This window comes from Lolium perenne, chromosome 7 (assembly GCF_019359855.2).
Source record: "Lolium perenne isolate Kyuss_39 chromosome 7, Kyuss_2.0, whole genome shotgun sequence".
Lineage (NCBI taxonomy): Eukaryota > Viridiplantae > Streptophyta > Magnoliopsida > Poales > Poaceae > Lolium > Lolium perenne.
Genome location: NC_067250.2, coordinates 184,631,161 through 184,649,290, shown reverse-complemented (window position 1 = coordinate 184,649,290; position 18,130 = coordinate 184,631,161). Strand labels below are relative to the sequence as shown.

Here is an 18,130-nt window from a genome sequence, read left to right as displayed (position 1 = left end):
AAATAGAACAACCATTATTCTCAGACTTGAATGAATAATCGTCTTGCATTAAACAAGATCCAGATATAATGTTCATGCTCAACGCAGGTACAAAATAACAATTATTTAGGCTTAAAACTAATCCCGAAGGTAGATGTAGAGGAAGTGTGCCGACAGCGATCACATTGACCTTGGATCCGTTTCCAACGCGCATCGTCACTTCATCTTTCAGTAGTCTTCATTTATTCTTTAGTTCCTGTTTCGTGTTACAAATATGAGCAACCGAACCAGTATCAAATACCCAGGTACTAGAACGAGAACCAGTGAGATAAACATCTATAACATGTATATCATATATACCTTCTTTCTTCTTCTTGACAAGGCCGCTCTTCAGATCAGCCAGATACTTGGAGCAATTATGCTTCCAGTGTCCCTTCTCCTTGCAGTAATAGCACTCAGCATCAGGCTTAGGGCCGTTCTTAGGTTTCATAGGAGGCGTGGCAGCTTTCTTGCCACCCTTCTTGAATTTTCCCTTAGACTTGCCCTGTTTCTTGAAACTGGTGGTCTTGTTGACCATCAACACTTGGTGCTCTTTCTTGATCTCAATCTCAGCAGCTTTTAGCATGCCAAAGAGTTCAGGTAACTCCTTGTTCATGTTCTGCATATTGTAGTTCATCACAAAGTTCTTGTAACTTGGTGGCAGTGATTGAAGGACACGATTAATCCCCAGTCTGTTAGGAATCACTATTTCCAAGTCACTGAGTTTCTTCGCATGCCCGGTCATGGCGAGCATGTGCTCACTAACGGAGCTGCCTTCTTCCATCATACAGCTGAAGAAATGTTTCGATGCTTCATAGCACTCCACGGCCGCATGAGTCTCAAAAATAGCTTTCAGCTCTTTCATCAACTCATGAGGATCGTGGTGCTCAAAACGTTTTTGAAGATCGGATTCCAGACTGCACAGGATGGCACACTGAACTTGAGAGTACCGAGTTTTCCGAGTCTCGTAAATAGCTTTTACTTCATCGGTTTCAGTTTCTGCAGGAGGGTCACCTAGCGGTGCATCAAGCACATATTGCAGATTTCCGCCAGAGAGGAAGATCCTCACATGACGGAACCAGTCGGTGAAGTTGCTACCGTTGCTCTTAAGTTTTTCTTTCTCTAGGAACTGGTTAAAATTGATTGGGGACGCCATCTCTACAACATATATTTGCAAAAGTTTAGACTAAGTTTATGACAAATTGAGTTCAAATTTTAATTCAACATAATTAAAAATCTAGGTGAACTCCCACTCAAAACAATATCCCCCGCATTGTCTTAGTGATCACACGAACCAAATCCACCGCACCTAAGTCCGATCATCACGAGACAAGGTGTGATTTCAATGGCGAACACTCAAAGTGTTCATCATATCAACCATATGATTCATGCTCTACCTTTCGGTATCACGTGTTCCGAGACCATGTCTGTACATGCTAGGCTCGTCAAGGCCACCTTAGTATCCGCATGTGCAAAACTGTCTTGCACCCGTTGTATGTACTTGTTGATTCTATCACACCCGATCATCACGAGATGCTTCGAACCGACAAGACTTGGTAACGGTGCTACTAAGGATGAACACTTTATTATCTTGAGATTTTAGTGAGGGATCATCTTATAATGCTACCGTCGCGATCTAAGCAAAATAAGATGCATAAAAAGATTAACATCACATGCAGTTCATATGTGATATGATATGGCTCTTTTGTCTTTGCGCCTTTGATCTTCATCTCCAAAGCACGGACATGATCTCCATCATCTTCGGGCATGATCTCCATCATCGTCGGCGTAGCGTCAAGGTCAATGGCGCCGTCTTCATGATTGTCCTCCATGTAGCAACTATTACAACTACTTTGAAATACTACTCAACATGAAATTTAAAGACAACCATAAGGCTCCTGCCGGTTGCCACAATACAATAATGATCATCTCATATATATTCATCATCACATTATGGCCATATCACATCACCAAACCCTGCAAAAACAAGTTAGACGTCTCTAATTTGGTTTGCATATTTTACGTGGTTTAGGGTTTTCGAGAGAGATCTAATCTACCTACGAACATGAACCACAACGTTGATACTAATGTTTTCAATAGAAGAGTAAATTGAATCTTCACTATAGTAGGAGAGACAGACACCCGCAAAGCCTCTTATGCAATACAAGTTGCATGTCGAACGAGGAACAAGTCTCATGAACGCGGTCATGTAAAGTTAGTCCGAGCCGCTTCATCCCACTATGCCACAAAGATGTAAAGTACTCAAACTAAAGATAACAAGAGCATCAACGCCCACAAAACCATTGTGTTCTACTCGTGCAACCATCTATGCATAGACACGGCTCTGATACCACTGTAGGATAATGTTGCATAGAAAACAAAAATTTTCCTACCGCAAACACGCAATCCAAGCCAAGATGCAATCTAGAAGACGGTAGCAACGAGGGGTTTATCGAGTCTCACCCTTGAAGAGATTCCAAAGCCTACAAGATGAGGCTCTTGTTGCTGCGGTAGACGTTCACTTGCCGCTTGCAAAAGCGCGTAGAAGATCTTGATCACGATCCCTCCGGCGCCACGAACGGGCAGCACCTCCGTACTCGGTCACACGTTCGGTTGTTGATGAAGACGACGTCCACCTCCCCGTTCCAGCGGGCAGCGGAAGTAGTAGCTCCTCTTGAATCCGACAGCACGATGGCGTGGTGTCGGTGGTGGTGGAGAAATCCGGTGGAGCTTCGCTTAAGCGTGCGGGATGTGGTGGAGGAGAGAGGCCGCTAGGGTTTGGGGAGAGGGGTGGCCGGCCACTCAAGGGGGGCGGCCAGGTTGTGGTCTTGGGGTGGCCGGCCCCCTCTCCTTGTCCCTCATTATATAGGTGGAAGCCCCAAGGGTTGGACTACAAGTCTCCGAATAAGACCCGAACCCAAAACCTTCCATATGATAGGGAAACCTACCCAAGCTAGGACTCCCACTAGAGGTGGGAGTTCCACCTTCCATGGAGGGGGTGGCCGGCCCCCCTTGGGGCAGTCCACTTGGGACTCCTCCCCCTCTAGGGTTGGCCGGCCATGGAGGTGGAGTCCTTCCGGGACTCCACCTTCCTTGGTGGTTTCTTCCGGACTTTTCTAGAACCTTCTAGAACCTTCCATAGAACCTTCCGCATCATTTTAAATCACATAAAATGACATCCTATATATGAATCTTATTCTCCGGACCATTCCGGAACTCCTCGTGATGTCCGGGATCTTATCTGGGACTCCGAACAAATATTCGAACTCCATTCCATATTCAAGTACTACCATTTCAACATCCAACTTTAAGTGTGTCACCCTAGGGTTCGTGAACTATGCGGACATGGTTGAGTACTCACTCCGACCAATAACCAATAGCGGGATCTGGAGATCCATAATGGCTCCCACATATTCAACGATGACTTTAGTGATCGAATGAACCATTCACATACGATACCAATTCCCTTTGTCACGCGATATTTTACTTGTCCGAGGTTTGATCTTCGGTATCACTCTATACCTTGTTCAACCTCGTCTCCTGACAAGTACTCTTTACTCGTACCGTGGTATGTGGTCTCTTATGAACTTATTCATATGCTTGCAAGACATTAGACAACATTCCACCGAGAGGGCCCGGAGTATATCTATCCGTCATCGGGATGGACAAATCCCACTGTTGATCCATATGCCTCAACTCATACTTTCCGGATACTTAATCCCACTTTTATAACCACCCATTTACGCAGTGGCGCTTGGTGTAATCAAAGTACCTTGCCGGTATAAGTGATTTATATGATCTCATGGTCATAAGGACTAGGTAACTATGTATCAAAAGCTTATAGCAAATAACTTAATGACGAGATCTTATGCTACGCTTAATTAGGTGTGTCCATTACATCATTCATACAATGATATAACCTTGTTATTAATAAGATCCAATGTTCATGATTATGAAACTAATCATCTATTAATCAACAAGCTAGTTAAGAGGCATACTAGGGACTCTTTGTTTGTCTACATATCACACATGTACTAATGCTTCGGTTAATACAATTATAGCATGATATATAAACATTTATCATAAACATAAAGATATAAATAATAACCACTTTATTATTGCCTCTAGGGCATATCTCCTTTAGAAACTGCTTCGGCTGCCCTCTCCAATACTCCCAGGCAGGACCACCAAAGCTGTTGCTGGCGCGATATCATCTGGAACCGAAGTTCTTGGGGCGTGCTTCAACTAGGAAGGCGAAGAAATCCTCTGGAGTCGATGATGAAGTGGACACCACCGAAAGTTGTATCCATGTTGTCGCGCGACTCCGTGGAGATTGGATGCGATACCTCAGTGCGCGGTGTGTACTCAAAGGATCCACAACGAACCGAATATCTTGGACTTGGTGGCGTTGGTGATTCCAGCATGAACGCTGCAGACGTAACTGGAACTGCCGATGACATGCCTTGTGCCGACAAGGTTCCCACTGACAGCGCTAATTGTCGAGGGTACTCCTCGGCAATGCCCTCCATATGGGGCTTAGGGTAGATGGAATCCTGTAGGCTGACACGAGACATCGGTTATCAAACAAGCGGGGAGAGCGATTTACCCAGGTTCGGGGCCCTCGATGAGGTAAAACCCTCACGTCCTACCTGTCTGATCTTGATTATGAAAATATCGAATTACAATGGGGTGCCGAAGGTTTCGGCTGTGATCTCGTCGAGATACTAAGTTCTGTAATGACCTAGCTCTAGACTTGCGGTGGCTATGATTACTATGATTGCGTGTGTCCCTCGGCAGCCCCTCTCCTGGCCATTATATTGGGTGCCAGGTCTCAAGAGGTCAATCCGGGTACGACTAGGTTACAGAGAGCTTTAGATCTAAACTTTCCTTGTATTCTTCATCTTCTTGCCTTGTGCTTCAAGAAACCTTCTTCGGAACCGACGCTACGGCCCACCTGGTCGTCGAGTGTCTTCATGGGCCCATGGCTAGGTCGTAAGAGGTAGTAGAATACTAGTTATCCGAAGGGTAATGCCCACATCACCGTGCCTCTTCATCGCGTACATTGATGGCTTACTCTGATACTGATTGGGCTGGGTGTCTCGATTCTCGGCGCTCTACTCCTGGTTACTGTCTACTATGGTGACAGTCTGATTTCTTGGTCCTCCAAGCGACAGACAACCGTCTCACGCTCTAGTGCGGAAGCTGAATACAGTGATGTTGCTCACGTTGTTGCTGAATGTTGTTGGCTACGCCAACTCCTCTAGGAACTTCATCGACTTCTCAGCTCCGTCACACTTGTCTATTGTGACAATGTCTCCGCTATGTACATGTCTACCAACCCAGTGCAGCATCGTCGTACCAAGCACATTGAGATTGACATTCATTTCGTTCGCGAGAAGGTGTGTCTTGGCGAAGTCCGGGTGTTGCATGTACACACCTCTCTTCAGTTCGCGGATATCATGATGAAGGGACTACCGAGTCAGCTGTTCTTTGATTTTCGGTCCAATCTCTGCGTACGAGAATCTCCCGCTGCGACTGCGAGGGGTGTTAGCATGTATATATGTTAGTTTAGATTGCACATATATTAGGCATTGTACAACTATGTAACCTAACCCTAATTGGCCATGAGTCTATATTAACCGGAACCCCACGTCCCCACGTATGTTACATGTGCGAGGTTTCCCCCCAAACATCTCCCTCTTGCGATTCTACATAATCCTCCGGTTAGCGGGTGTGCGCCATGTCATCCAGGCTGCTGTAGATGCCCAGCGACAAATCCGGCTTAGGTCATGGGTGTACAGTTGAACACCCAAAAAATCTTCTACGGAGTATTATATTTTATCCATTGATTGCATGTGTATATATGCTTTTCGTTGGGCATATCTCACGGCTTAAACTAGTAAAAAACACGTATTGGTCAAAATATGAACACGCAAAGTACAAGTCCTGAATCCGTTCCTGATGCTAGCTAATTGCCAGCACCCGTCGTTGATGGTGGCAAAAAAATGAATTGGGCCGCTGGGAGAGACTTTGAAATAGTTTAGACCGCTGGAGATACCGTGAGCCTCAAAGCACCGGTTTGCCAATCTACTGCGTGGTTATCAAAAAGAAAATGAAATTGCAGTTTCGTCGTAAACTATGGTGCACAATTTTACCAAAAGAGTGAAAGTGCACGATGTGCTCAAACAGCATGACCAAAGGGAAGAAACCTACAGGTCAGATCCCACATCTAAAGGTATAAACGATGCCCCCCATAGGGGGCTTCACAACGATTTCAGTCTCTCAGCCGTTGGATCTTGTCTGGTGATGAATCCTATCCCTCCATTTTGAGGTCTCCACCCGCAGGGATATTTTCGACCTTTCATTGTCTGCCATATAAAAGCGAGATCGACGGAGGGAAACCCTAGCCGCCTTTGCCCAATCGGCTGTGCCCGTCCTCCTCCAAATCCCCGCACGCCTCTCCCCCAATGGCGGCTGCCCCTTCCTCTCCCGCTCGACCCTGCTCTCTCCTCGCACGCCGCAGCCCCGCCGCCTCCTCGTCTCGTTCCACAACCCTGCCGCCCCTCAGCCCCGCCGTCGCCGTCGCCTCGCGCCCCCAGCCCTGCCGCTAGCTCGCGTGCGTTCGCCGGCCGACCTCGGGCAGGGGCCATCGACACGGGCAAGGAGCGGCGGGACTGGTCCCCGCAGGGATGGCGTGGGAGGGCAGCGCGGGCGACCTCCACCCAGCACCTTCCCTTTGTGGCCGTCCAATGGGAAGGAGCACGGGAGGCCGCCAGCCGCCGCCATCCCTGGCTCCACAAAGACAGGCAGCAGCCGGGCTCATCCGAGGTATGTCCTTCCTGGCCCTCACTCCCTCGTATCATCTCTCCTTCTCCCCATCTCATGTCCTCCTCTCTCTCTATGTGTGTGTGTCTCTTCCTCTCTCCCTCTCTCAGCTTTCACTCTCGTTTCTCCCCTTTGTCTTATGCACAAGGGCGCTAGCTACAGGAAACTGATGAGGAGGGGATGTTAGCTAACAAGGGTGTCCTCTCACTGTCCAGATCGATGCCTCACCAAGAAAAAGGTGTTTTCTCTTTTTCTCTATTGTGAACAGAACCGAGTTTGTGCTTGCCTTTTGATATTAGTATTTGTGCTAAAATTTAAGAACCCACTACTTAATTTGTAAAGCAGTCCTTGACAGAAATTACGTATTTGGCTACTTGGTTCTTCTGTGTTTTGGAGTAGTTCAGACAGTGGTTCCTCTGATTGAGCATTTTGGACGAAAGCCATCAATACATATATATGGCATTCATGCAATTGAAAAATGGTAGTATAACTTTTTTATTCTAATAAACAGTTTGTACGTGAGTATAGATGTGGATGACATGCCACTTCATGATTCTGTTTATTTTCAACTGAGGCCGCTTGGTTAATTAGGAGCAGCCTATCTTGCAGGTGATCTGGTGTTGAGAGAAATACTATGCCTTTTTGCCGCGGGATTACAAGAAAAAAAGCGGCAACAAGGATGCAATGAACTTCCATGAGAACCAAAGTAGCGCACGACGACACTGAATATAGTAGGTAATTTCTCTTGTTTTTTTCACCTCTTCTATGTGAGATTTCATTTTGTTTTTGTTATCATATAGCTCGAGTTTATAGCCTCTTTATTTGAAACTTAACCATTAGTAATTTATCTTTTATGTAGTAATTAATGATCTTTCCACGTAGCATTAGCTCAGTGAGATATGGAGATGCACATTTTGTATCTGAATTAATTTAGTGTAAATAAGGAAATTCAGGTTTATGGAAGCATCTGATGGATTTGCTCGCAACTCTGGAAATATAACTCTTTTATTCATTTATCTCATTTATAATATAATTATTTAAAAGTTCAGATGTCTGATGCTTATTTTTGTGTATAATCTATACGCTGTCCAGGTTAGCCTAGAATCCTAGATAGCTACCAGATGCTATTTTATCTCATGGGTGCTGATTTACGAATTTATCGTTACCCTGGCGTGTAAACTGTACTTGGTACAAAGCTTAATATTTTAGTTAGCTATTTTCGATGATCTGTATAACTACTTACTTTACCTTCCTAAGTTTAATCCTACTTTTGCAGGTGCTGCCCTCGCAACCAGTGCAACACCTCCAGCACCAGGGCCACTACCGTGCAAAATGGCGGCATCAGCAGCTAGAGGTGAGCCCAGACCTAGAGGAAAAAATATTGAACTTAATTAGATCTTGTTCACAGATCATTCATAACAATAGAAGAATTCCATGAAGAACATAAATTTTGACAGATCAAATTCATTTTCACATCCTGATTCTACTAGGTTACATAGTGTCACCCCATTATGATAACATAATTTTGCTGATATTCTCTTGGTTCACCATTGATATCATAGGTCACGGACAACAGCAAAGCAATATCCTTGATGCAGCTAGAAGTTAGCAGGGAAAGAATAATATCCGGTCAATAATAGCAAGTCAAATAGTAGGTCACCTGTTGAGCCTTTTGTGTTATACATTTCTTATTTTCCTGAATTTTTTGCCAATTGAATAATCTTTTGTCACCTACAGGTTACATGGTTGTAGGGTACAGTTCTGAGAATTAACTGATGGCACTATATGGGCACTTTTGTTTGGTGCTTAACAGTTGAATGTAAATAAATTGCAGTGTTACTTTATTTATTTATGCTAGAAACTAAAGAAATGACATGTTGTACTTGCTTTACGAGTATTTATTGTATAGAGAAAGCTTTACAAACATATCAACATTCCCCCTTTTTTGCAGATTAGTATGCTGGAGAAACGGAGCTGCTGAGACTGGATATTATTTGCCAAAGATTAATTTCTCTGTGCAGTTTGTGTGTATGGTGAGAAGCGACCAGACTAGGCTGACCATTTTAGTTGGATTTACTACTAGGTATGATACATGTCTATGTGATGGATAATCTCATGGCATCTATTTGCACGTATAGATCCTTACCATTTTTATTGTAATATTGAGATTTTGTGATAATGAATATGTTGAGATTATTCATGTTGTGCTTACCAGGTATTCAGCCCTTGATACACACATAGGTATTACAATTTGCTTATATTATCATATTAATTGTTGGAGGAAGATGAAGGTAGTAGGTGAGCTATTTCCTCACTAATTAATTGCTATTTCCTTTCTTAAACATCAAACTGAATATATGAGCTATTTGGGGCCAAATGCACTATTACCATTTTGGTTGTCCATATATGGCACCACCATATATACATTGTGTTCTGGACCCTGTATATAGAAAAAAAAAGTTCTTCATTTACTTCACGATCAGATATTCTTTCCCATGGATCATAAATAGCCCGCGGTCTTCTTCTTTGCACTCTTCTTTATTCTTATGCAGTTTTTCTCTATGTTTTTGCGCTCTTTAGCTATGTAACTGAAAATCAACATGATATAATTGCAGTCAGTTGCAGGTGTTAAGAGTATTCATGTGTACCAAGAAGCTCTAGGAGTTGGGAGGAAGGAGGAGTCCAGGGGCATCCATTGGCGGCGGCAGGAAGCTCAGGGTCGAGTTGGAGGTGAGCAGCAAGAGGCATGCAAGAGGGTCACCATCGCTGGAGCACACCATAGCTCAGACCATCACCACAAGAAATGGAGTTTGACACCCTGAAGCAAACTAGGTAAAAGTTATCTGAATAAAAGTGTTAACATGCTTGTTTGTGTGGTGTCTGATGTGTGGGTGAGAGAATGAGAGAATATTTTGAATGGGTAAGGAAAAATACCATTACGTGTTCTTTTCTATTGGGTATCCAAGGATCTGTTCATTATTTTCTCACTTTTCAACTATGCATGCCCATACACACAATCTTCAGTTGAGTATTATCGCAAATAACGAAAGTTCAGCTGAACCAATTGGGTGTCATGGATTTCTTGCATCTCAGATTTATACTTACGAGAAAATCACGAGTTTCTCATATTTTAGGCCACCGTGTAGATATCTTGGAAGGATTTTCTTAAAGAAAATGAATGCTGGAGTGTATGCTCATAGGTAGATGAGTTGTAAAGGAATAAAAGTTTGGTTAGTGTATTTATACAGTAGCATAAGTGGAGTCATGAACACTGGAAGTACGCTCACGACTCAGCCAGGTTCTCGGTCTTCAAACAACAATCAGCTGTGGTCTCTTTCTCAGGTAATCCCTACCAGCTGGTGCACCCGTGTCTCTTTCTCAGGTAATCCCAATTTATTTTAAGATCACTTAATTTTAATTAATAGTAGTTCATGTAAATGGATTTTATTTTTATTTTAAGACAATCTATCTGTGCTCTTTGATGTGATAGATTTCTTGTTCTACCGTGTTAACGAGTACATGAACCTCAGGTGGCTGGGGTTTTCATGAAACATCACATTCTGGTGGGCGTGGTTTCATAGTAAGGAATGATTGTGGAGTGCTTATTGTTGTAAGAGCAAAATGAATCATGTCCGGCCTCCGTTGTTGTAACATGTTAGTCTTCCATTCCTCAAAAACCTTCCTCCCTCTTCTTTGCTTACTCCTCAATATAGGTTGCCTTAAAAGTTAAATTTTAAATGCAAAGACAAGCTGGAGTTCCTTCCAGTGTTAGGTAATAACAGTGTCTCCTCACGCCGTTAAGCTTAGAGGCATGCCTAGATTTCTCCATACACGATATGCACCGGCCCAAAGTGCTAGGTAATAATTTGTCATTCTTTCCGGCAGGAGGAGCACAGCCTGCTGCACCACGACGTCGAGCTCATCTGGAGCCCATCGGCGGAACGGCGGCCCGCAGAAGTAGCGCCGTCTGTTCCTTGAGCTGCCGCCACACGCTGTCTTGTCGCTAGGAGGAGCGTGTCGGTAATCCACATGAGGTGACAACTGAAGGTAAATCCTTTTTTCTCTAATCCCCTGTTGGATCTAGATGAATTCATGCAGCATGAATTGAATTGATTCATTGCTTACTTTTTGCTCAACACGTTGGGAGATTTCAAGGACATGGAGGACAAGAAGCACATGGCAGTCTACCTCGACTCTAGCCAAAACCTGCATTATATAGTTGTGTTCATCTAAAGATCTTGTTTATATATCATGAAAGAGCTTGAAAAATCTATGTTATGTCTACTCTCGATGAACTTCTTCTATCATGTTCTGAAGTACAAACATTTGCACTATCCCATTCCAGTTACTTGCCTTAATTTGTTTTTTCTATGTGTACTTCCTTTTACTCAAGATTTTTTTATAATTATTTTTGTCATGTGCTCTACCTCAAGAATTTCTTTTATATTTCTTTCTTCCAATTTTCAATTCTAAATGCATTGTTTCAGGATCGGAAGAGAAAGGTTTTTGCGCTGCAATTCAAATGAACATTGATCAGGTTTGTAATTGGGTTATCATTATCATTTACCACTGATATGTTTTTATTTCTCAAGTTAGTTGAGCATGTATGAAATTGTTCATAGGTTCAGAAAAATACGCCTTACATGACACACGGATTACTGGATTGGACATAAACTGAAATTATTATACTTGTCCTCGGCTCATATTTTGGTTTGTCAAGTGTATCCCAGTGAGTAACATGGTCCCCTTCCACAAATACCTATTTATTATTTGATTGGGTTGTAGTGAAAGAATTATTGTGTAGTTCTTAGACACTAAAGCTATTATTTAAATTCAATGGGTGCATTTTTAGTAACTTGCGCAAATTATTGTGGGTGTCCAGCATTTTAGTCCTGCATCAACGATGGCCTAGCCATGCAGCCAACATTAGGACAGAGCCACATCGACGGGGATGAGATCTCCGATGTGTTTTGCTCTCGATGGTCTGATGCAACCTTTGGGATTAGAGGATTGTCGCCATTGTATGGAGGAGCACCAGCCTGCTCCATTGGAAGGAGCAGCCGGCACCACCGCCAGGCGTTTATCCTCACCTTGGCAAGGCTGTGGTGCCCTTGGTTACTCTAGGTGTTATTCAGCCCAGATTGTTAGCATGGATTTATTTTCTAGGTGTTGATTGTGCTAACTACTCACTATTTCACTTTTTACTTGAATGAGTCAAGAGTTTTAAGTGGAAGATTGGGGTGAAATCTTGTTCTCCGAGTAAGCAAAGGTTTGAAATAGGCCAATTATAAGGTCATTCATATTGCTTAATGTATATATGATGCTACTGTCCATTCTTCTATTAGTACCATTACAATCAAATCTCCTGTGTAATGTTACAATATATATTGATGTTTTCATGATATGCTGGAAGGGTTATTATGAGCGGCAGGGTCACATGATAAATGAGATACAAATGTAGTTTAATATTAACATGAGGTGAAAACATGCTGCGTACTAAGGTTCATCACTTTAGTGTCCTATGATCCATTTTACTTTTTCCTGCACCTCGCTGTACATGAAGCACCACATTCAAAGTATAATTGGTATATGCTCATTAGAAGTTTTCGCAGTGTGTATGCCATTTTTATTAGGTGTATACATTTTTACAGTTGTTCTCCGAATAATCTTTCTGTACATATGTAAACACAATCATATGTTGTACTTATTGTCTACAGATTTTTTGGCATACCATAGTGTTTCTTATTTGATGGACTCTTTCGCTTTTTTCTGGTATTAAGTGTTATGGTTGCTGCCATGTTCGCGTGCATGCTACTCTAGCCAGATCATATATCTACCATTATTGCTTAATATGAACATATTGTGCAGTAGGCCGACCTGTTAAATCTTGGTGAGTTGGAAAGTCATTGTACTTTAAACTTTGGTTTTTGTTCAAACATTAGCTTTGAACTGTGATCTCAACTACATGTATTTTCTAGCGCTCCGCAACCATCTCTTCTGTATTTACTTGCAGCGTGAGATGCATATGTGTTGCTTTTTTATGCATTGGAAAAAATAGGGAATCCCTTTCTACCTAATGTAGATGTTTTTTTAATTTACGAAAGAGAGAATGCCCTACTGTAGATGCTACAAAGCTTTAGGTGTGCACTTTGATATATTTCTATAATTAGGAGTGCATGGCTTTAGTCATTAGTTAACTGAAATCACCTAAAGCTTTTAGTCGTTAACTGAAATAACTTATTTTGTGTTATGATGTGCTTACGTTAGAATGCTAGAAAGAAAACAATTAATTGGTTTGTTGGAGATTTCTTCCTTGTTCTTCGGGAGTGCCACCATCTTTCTGAGCTTTCTATTGGGTATGTGGCTACATTTGTATGCTAGAACCATAATAGTTTTGTTTTTCATTCCTTGGTTCCGTCCTCCACTAGAGCCTTTTGCCAAGATCTATTGTGCTCGTTTGCTGCAGTGGACTAAAGGCCTTTCTTAGTTTTCTCTCTGTATCATTGTAAACTTACAAGTAGATGTTGTGCACCGAAATTAATGTTTATATCTTGCTCTTGTCGTACAGCAGATCCACGAAATCGTCCAAATGTGTCCAGGAGCTGGCTCTAAGGGAAGTTCTGATGATCCTTCTCTCCGCCAATGGATATATTTTGTCTAAGGCAAGTTTTAAACTTCCAAAACTAGACTACTACAGTGATGATTTGGCTGGAGTCTATGGAGCCAAGTTTACTCCTATGTACAAAATACAAGGAGGAAAGGTGACTCAAGGTAAATGAAGTCAAAAGCATTAGCACCTCTAAATTTGTTCCAGCTACATTATTCTGATTCACAATATTTAAGATATTTGAATAGTCTGTTAATGCACATAATACATTCAGTAGTTGTGACTTTCTTGCTCTTATAATGTGACAGCAGGTCCAGTTTTCTTGCTAATATCAACCCTAATTTTTAATCTGTTTCCACCAGGTGATAAGGTTTCTCTCAGGAAGCTTCTCAACAATTTGGGATGTATCACGGCCTTCTCTCCACTGGCAGACCAGCCGTAATGCAAATGTTTTTTCCTTCACATCACTCCAAGCAGCGGCTACAGGTACCATGTTTTAACTTTGTGGTATTGGGCATGCCATGAAAACGGGCAAAAGATAGATTAGATCTCATGGTACAGTAGGCATGGAAGATGCTATTCTGCTGCATTAGTGCAACGAACAAATTTCCATCGATATGATTAATCCGATGGTCAAGCTTGCAAATAGAAAATAGTAGCATGAGCTGGTGGAGTTTGAAGCAAAGCTGGTAAACAAGTAGTCATATTTAATTCAATTTCATTAAGCTAAAGCTTATAAACATTAATATGGTAGGATGGCATGCCGCTACATTAGCATGATTTAGTGTTCCAACCGTGGTGAATATATGACTGAATTTAACCATGATTTAGATTGTTGGCATAACATATCAGTTGGCGCAAAGATGATCATACCATGCTTTTCTATATTGTTTCCGTTGCACACATAAGCAGAACCAATTTCTGTCCAATACAGGATTGGCAGCGTAGAACATGGCCAGGAGGTCAGGACTATCACATTGGAGCATACTCAGGTGAAGTGACACACTTTTTATCTACCATGATCACACATTGATTCAGTTTGTTTAGGAATGTTGTTTCACCATTAACCTTTACAGATGTTTCCATTTCTCAATCAAGACTCGAGAGTTCTATAATATAAATACTAATTATTGCTTAAAATATTTGTAGACCGTTTCTTTGATGTTAGAAAGATACAAAACGATAACAAAGAGGCTTATTAGTATTGGATTTGCCAGAATTACTGTTTCTTTGTTAAAAAAAGAGTGAACTCAGTTATATACTTGGCTTTGCCCTGTCTGATTCCATTTTGCTTTCCTTTTCCCCTATATACTTGTACACTCGATGTTATAGTACTTATTATAAAATTATTATTAACCCACTGCATCAAATTTTTGAGGTTGCATTTGGTTCCCTTCCAGAAACCAGGTAATCACATCAGATTTTTTTTTTGTATATGTAGTATAGAGAAAGTATTAAGCACAACCTGCTACAGTTCGTTTTTCCTGCTGTTCTCTATCATAATATTGCCTTCTCTTTATGTTGCTCCTATTACAGAAATTAATCGAGTACGAAGGAAATAAGATGATATTTTTGTGTAGATCCATGATGCCTTCTTTCCTGTCCCGTCGACTTCAGATTTTTGTAAGAGCAGTCACTCCGGTTTGTGTAAAGGACATTTGAAATTCGCGTTGAGCTGGTTGAGCCTCCAAAATCTGCTGCCACGGGGAAGAAGGTAACCTTTCCAGGGCACTCGGGAGAGCCAGAGTCTTCTCTTAACGCCAAGAGTAAGAGTTGGAAGAAGTTATCTGCTGACCTGCACATCAACAACAAGTTTGTGGCATGCCTCAAAGGTGGTTCACAACTTCGGTTGGGGTATGCAAGGTCAAGAAGACAGACTGCATGAATCGGACATACAAAAATTGAGGCTGGGGTATGCAAGGCAAGACTACAAATACTATGATAAATTATGATATACTATTTGATCCGATGTTCCATGGAATCATGGTGTGTAACATGCATTAAATGATAGCCGAGGGACAACTATTGTAGCCTGTGAAGAGAAGCAATAATATGGTGAATATCTTCTAAGATAGCTGAATGAGAAGAACAGATAAATTGATGTGTGCGGGATACATTTTGCCAACTGGGCTTTGTGATGATTTGGATATAACGTAGTGAAGGAACCTGAAGGTTCTCATGTATTCTTAAGTATGAAGAGACCTTATGTATGAAATAGCAGTGTATTTTGATCTGAACATAAACTGTTGCCGCTATGTGTAACATTTTCCCTACATTCTCTCTCTGTCTATTTATTGACTAATTATCTTCGGTTTGTATGAGTGCTTAGCATAGTGTTTTAACAATCTTATACTTGTGTGAAAGGTGTGAGCCGCGACGGTAAGCTGCATCCCACAATATGTATTTCCTTTTGGAACGAGTAAGCCTTAACATTTATTTGCCTTGCAGCGAACGACTAAGTATCAAACATGAGTTAAGCGTCTATTCTTCCCGTTTCTTTCATTTTAAGTTCTCATTTGCAGCTGGTTTATGTTTACTCCGATGTAGCCTCTAAAGACCATATTGTCACAATGACATGCTTTTGTAGGTTTGCTATGTTTATAATTTGGTGTGCTTTATCCTAAGTTTGTCCTATCAACTTTGTTTTGTGAAACCTACAAAATAATATTATTTTTAGCGTTGTTATACAGAGTTTGCATCGGCACGAGTTTCACGGGATGGCGCACATCTAAATCTAGTGGTTTGTACTTCTGCCTTGTCTGGCATCTTCACTTTTTTACTGCCTTTTACTTTACCAGTACGTTACGCTGCTAGATAAAAATGTCTCAGGTCCATGCTGCTGGGAGTACTACTTTTCCTTCTACTCGTATCTCTCCAGAGAGAGAGAGTTAATACTGGTACTCCAATTACACGTCTGTAGTACACGACATGCACATGCGCCTGCTGCATCTCGCAAAAATGGAAGTGCCTGCTCTCAACAGTACCTGCACGGGTGCACCAACACCCCCCTTATCTCCACTTTCGGATATTGTATTAATGTTACTATCAACATACTATCCGGCTCATAATGTGTCTTGTTTTAGCTATCAACAATGACTCCTGTAATTACTAATTTCGAAATATGGCGTCATGCTCGGGCTCTCTTGCATACATCACCGCAATGAGCCTACCATTTTCCATTCCCAGAATCACATCGCACTCCGCCATATACCAGGATCGTTTTGCTCCCTCTTCTCTTTTTTATGTGCGTGTGAGTGTGTGACTATTCCCGTCGGTAGACAACTCACGACACTGTCTACCTTTGACCCCACACAGCCACTTTAGTTTCCTGCGTATTTGTTGTCTACCTACCATTGGACCAAAATAGAGGAGTGCCACAACACTGGTTCATCATGCATTCCATTTTCGAGGAATCTCATCATGCGTTTTTCATCCCAACTTGGTGTACTCCCCCCGAATTGCCTGAGTTATATATGCGCAAGGTTTGCATGTTCTTATTTATTCCAGAAGAGGTAGGCTAAGATCATCTCCAATTGCCCTCGCCAAATCATCCATCAAAGAGATTTAGGGTGGGCCGAACTTTGACCGTTCCAATCACATGTCTCAAAACATTTTTGCATCTGGCATGGCTTAATACGGTGTTCGACGTCCCAAGGCTATCCCATTACACATGGAATGCTGCGGGAGCTCTAGCGTAACAAAAATATTGTGCCTCGAGTGGTGGGCTAGCCGTGTTATCGACACAATGGTTTGGACGCGGGGTTTAAACACATCTCCTATCTCTTGTCAAGCAGCCTAATGACCACGCATCTTTCCCAGCGAGCCGGGAGGCAGTGTCCCCAGGCAGCGCATCGAAGCGTCGCGTAATGCCGCTTGCCCTGTGCCCGACGTTATTGCGCACTACCACCCCCACTTGCTGCTGCTATATAAAATGCAAACCACTTTTATCGGCGAGGCCACACCATTCGTGACCACATCGAACCCTAGATCGCGCCCACCTCTCAGTCATGACTAGCCACCAGAGCATTCTCACCGCCAACGGGTTCGGACACGGCAGCCTCACCATTGCGGAGGCTGAAGGAGATATGCCCTAGAGGCAATAATAAAGTGGTTATTATTTATATCTTTATGTTTATGATAAATGTTTATATATCATGCTAGAATTGTATTAACCGAAACATTAGTACATGTGTGATATGTAGACAAACAAGAAGTCCCTAGTATGCCTCTTAAACTAGCTTGTTGATTAATGGATGATTAGTTTCATAATCATGAACATTGGATGTTATTAATAACAAGGTTATGTCATTGTGTGAATGATGTAATGGACACACCCAATTAAGCGTAGCATAAGATCTCGTCATTAAGTTATTTGCTATAAGCTTTCGATACATAGTTACCTAGTCCTTATGACCATGAGATCATGTAAATCACTTATACCGGAAAGGTACTTTGATTACACCAAACACCACTGCGTAAATGGGTGGCTATAAAGGTGGGATTAAGTATCCGGAAAGTATGAGTTGAGGCATATGGATCAACAGTGGGATTTGTCCATCCCGATGACGGATAGATATACTCTGGGCCCTCTCGGTGGAATGTCGTCTAATGTCTTGCAAGCATATGAATGAGTTCATAAGAGACCACATACCACGGTACGAGTAAAGAGTACTTGTCAGG

General features: G+C 42.2%; 2 long non-coding RNA genes across 3 annotated transcripts; both read left to right on the top strand.

Moving 5' to 3' along the window:
• The first annotated feature begins 8,771 nt into the window (after window positions 1-8,771).
• On the top strand, window positions 8,772-10,453 carry LOC139833337 (uncharacterized). Its single transcript, XR_011748899.1, has 3 exons — window positions 8,772-8,926; window positions 9,059-9,141; window positions 9,459-10,453. It is a non-coding gene; the product is annotated as an uncharacterized lncRNA (long non-coding RNA).
• A 2,914-nt stretch (window positions 10,454-13,367) lies between these two features.
• On the top strand, window positions 13,368-15,647 carry LOC127314737 (uncharacterized). Of its 2 annotated transcripts, XR_007859837.2 has the most exons (4): window positions 13,368-13,614; window positions 14,385-14,442; window positions 14,829-14,857; window positions 14,987-15,647. It is a non-coding gene; the product is annotated as an uncharacterized lncRNA (long non-coding RNA). The 2 variants fall into 2 exon arrangements; XR_011749091.1 differs by lacking the exon at window positions 14,829-14,857 and having other exon boundaries at window positions 13,371-13,614; window positions 15,031-15,647.
• Window positions 15,648-18,130: the final 2,483 nt, after the last annotated feature.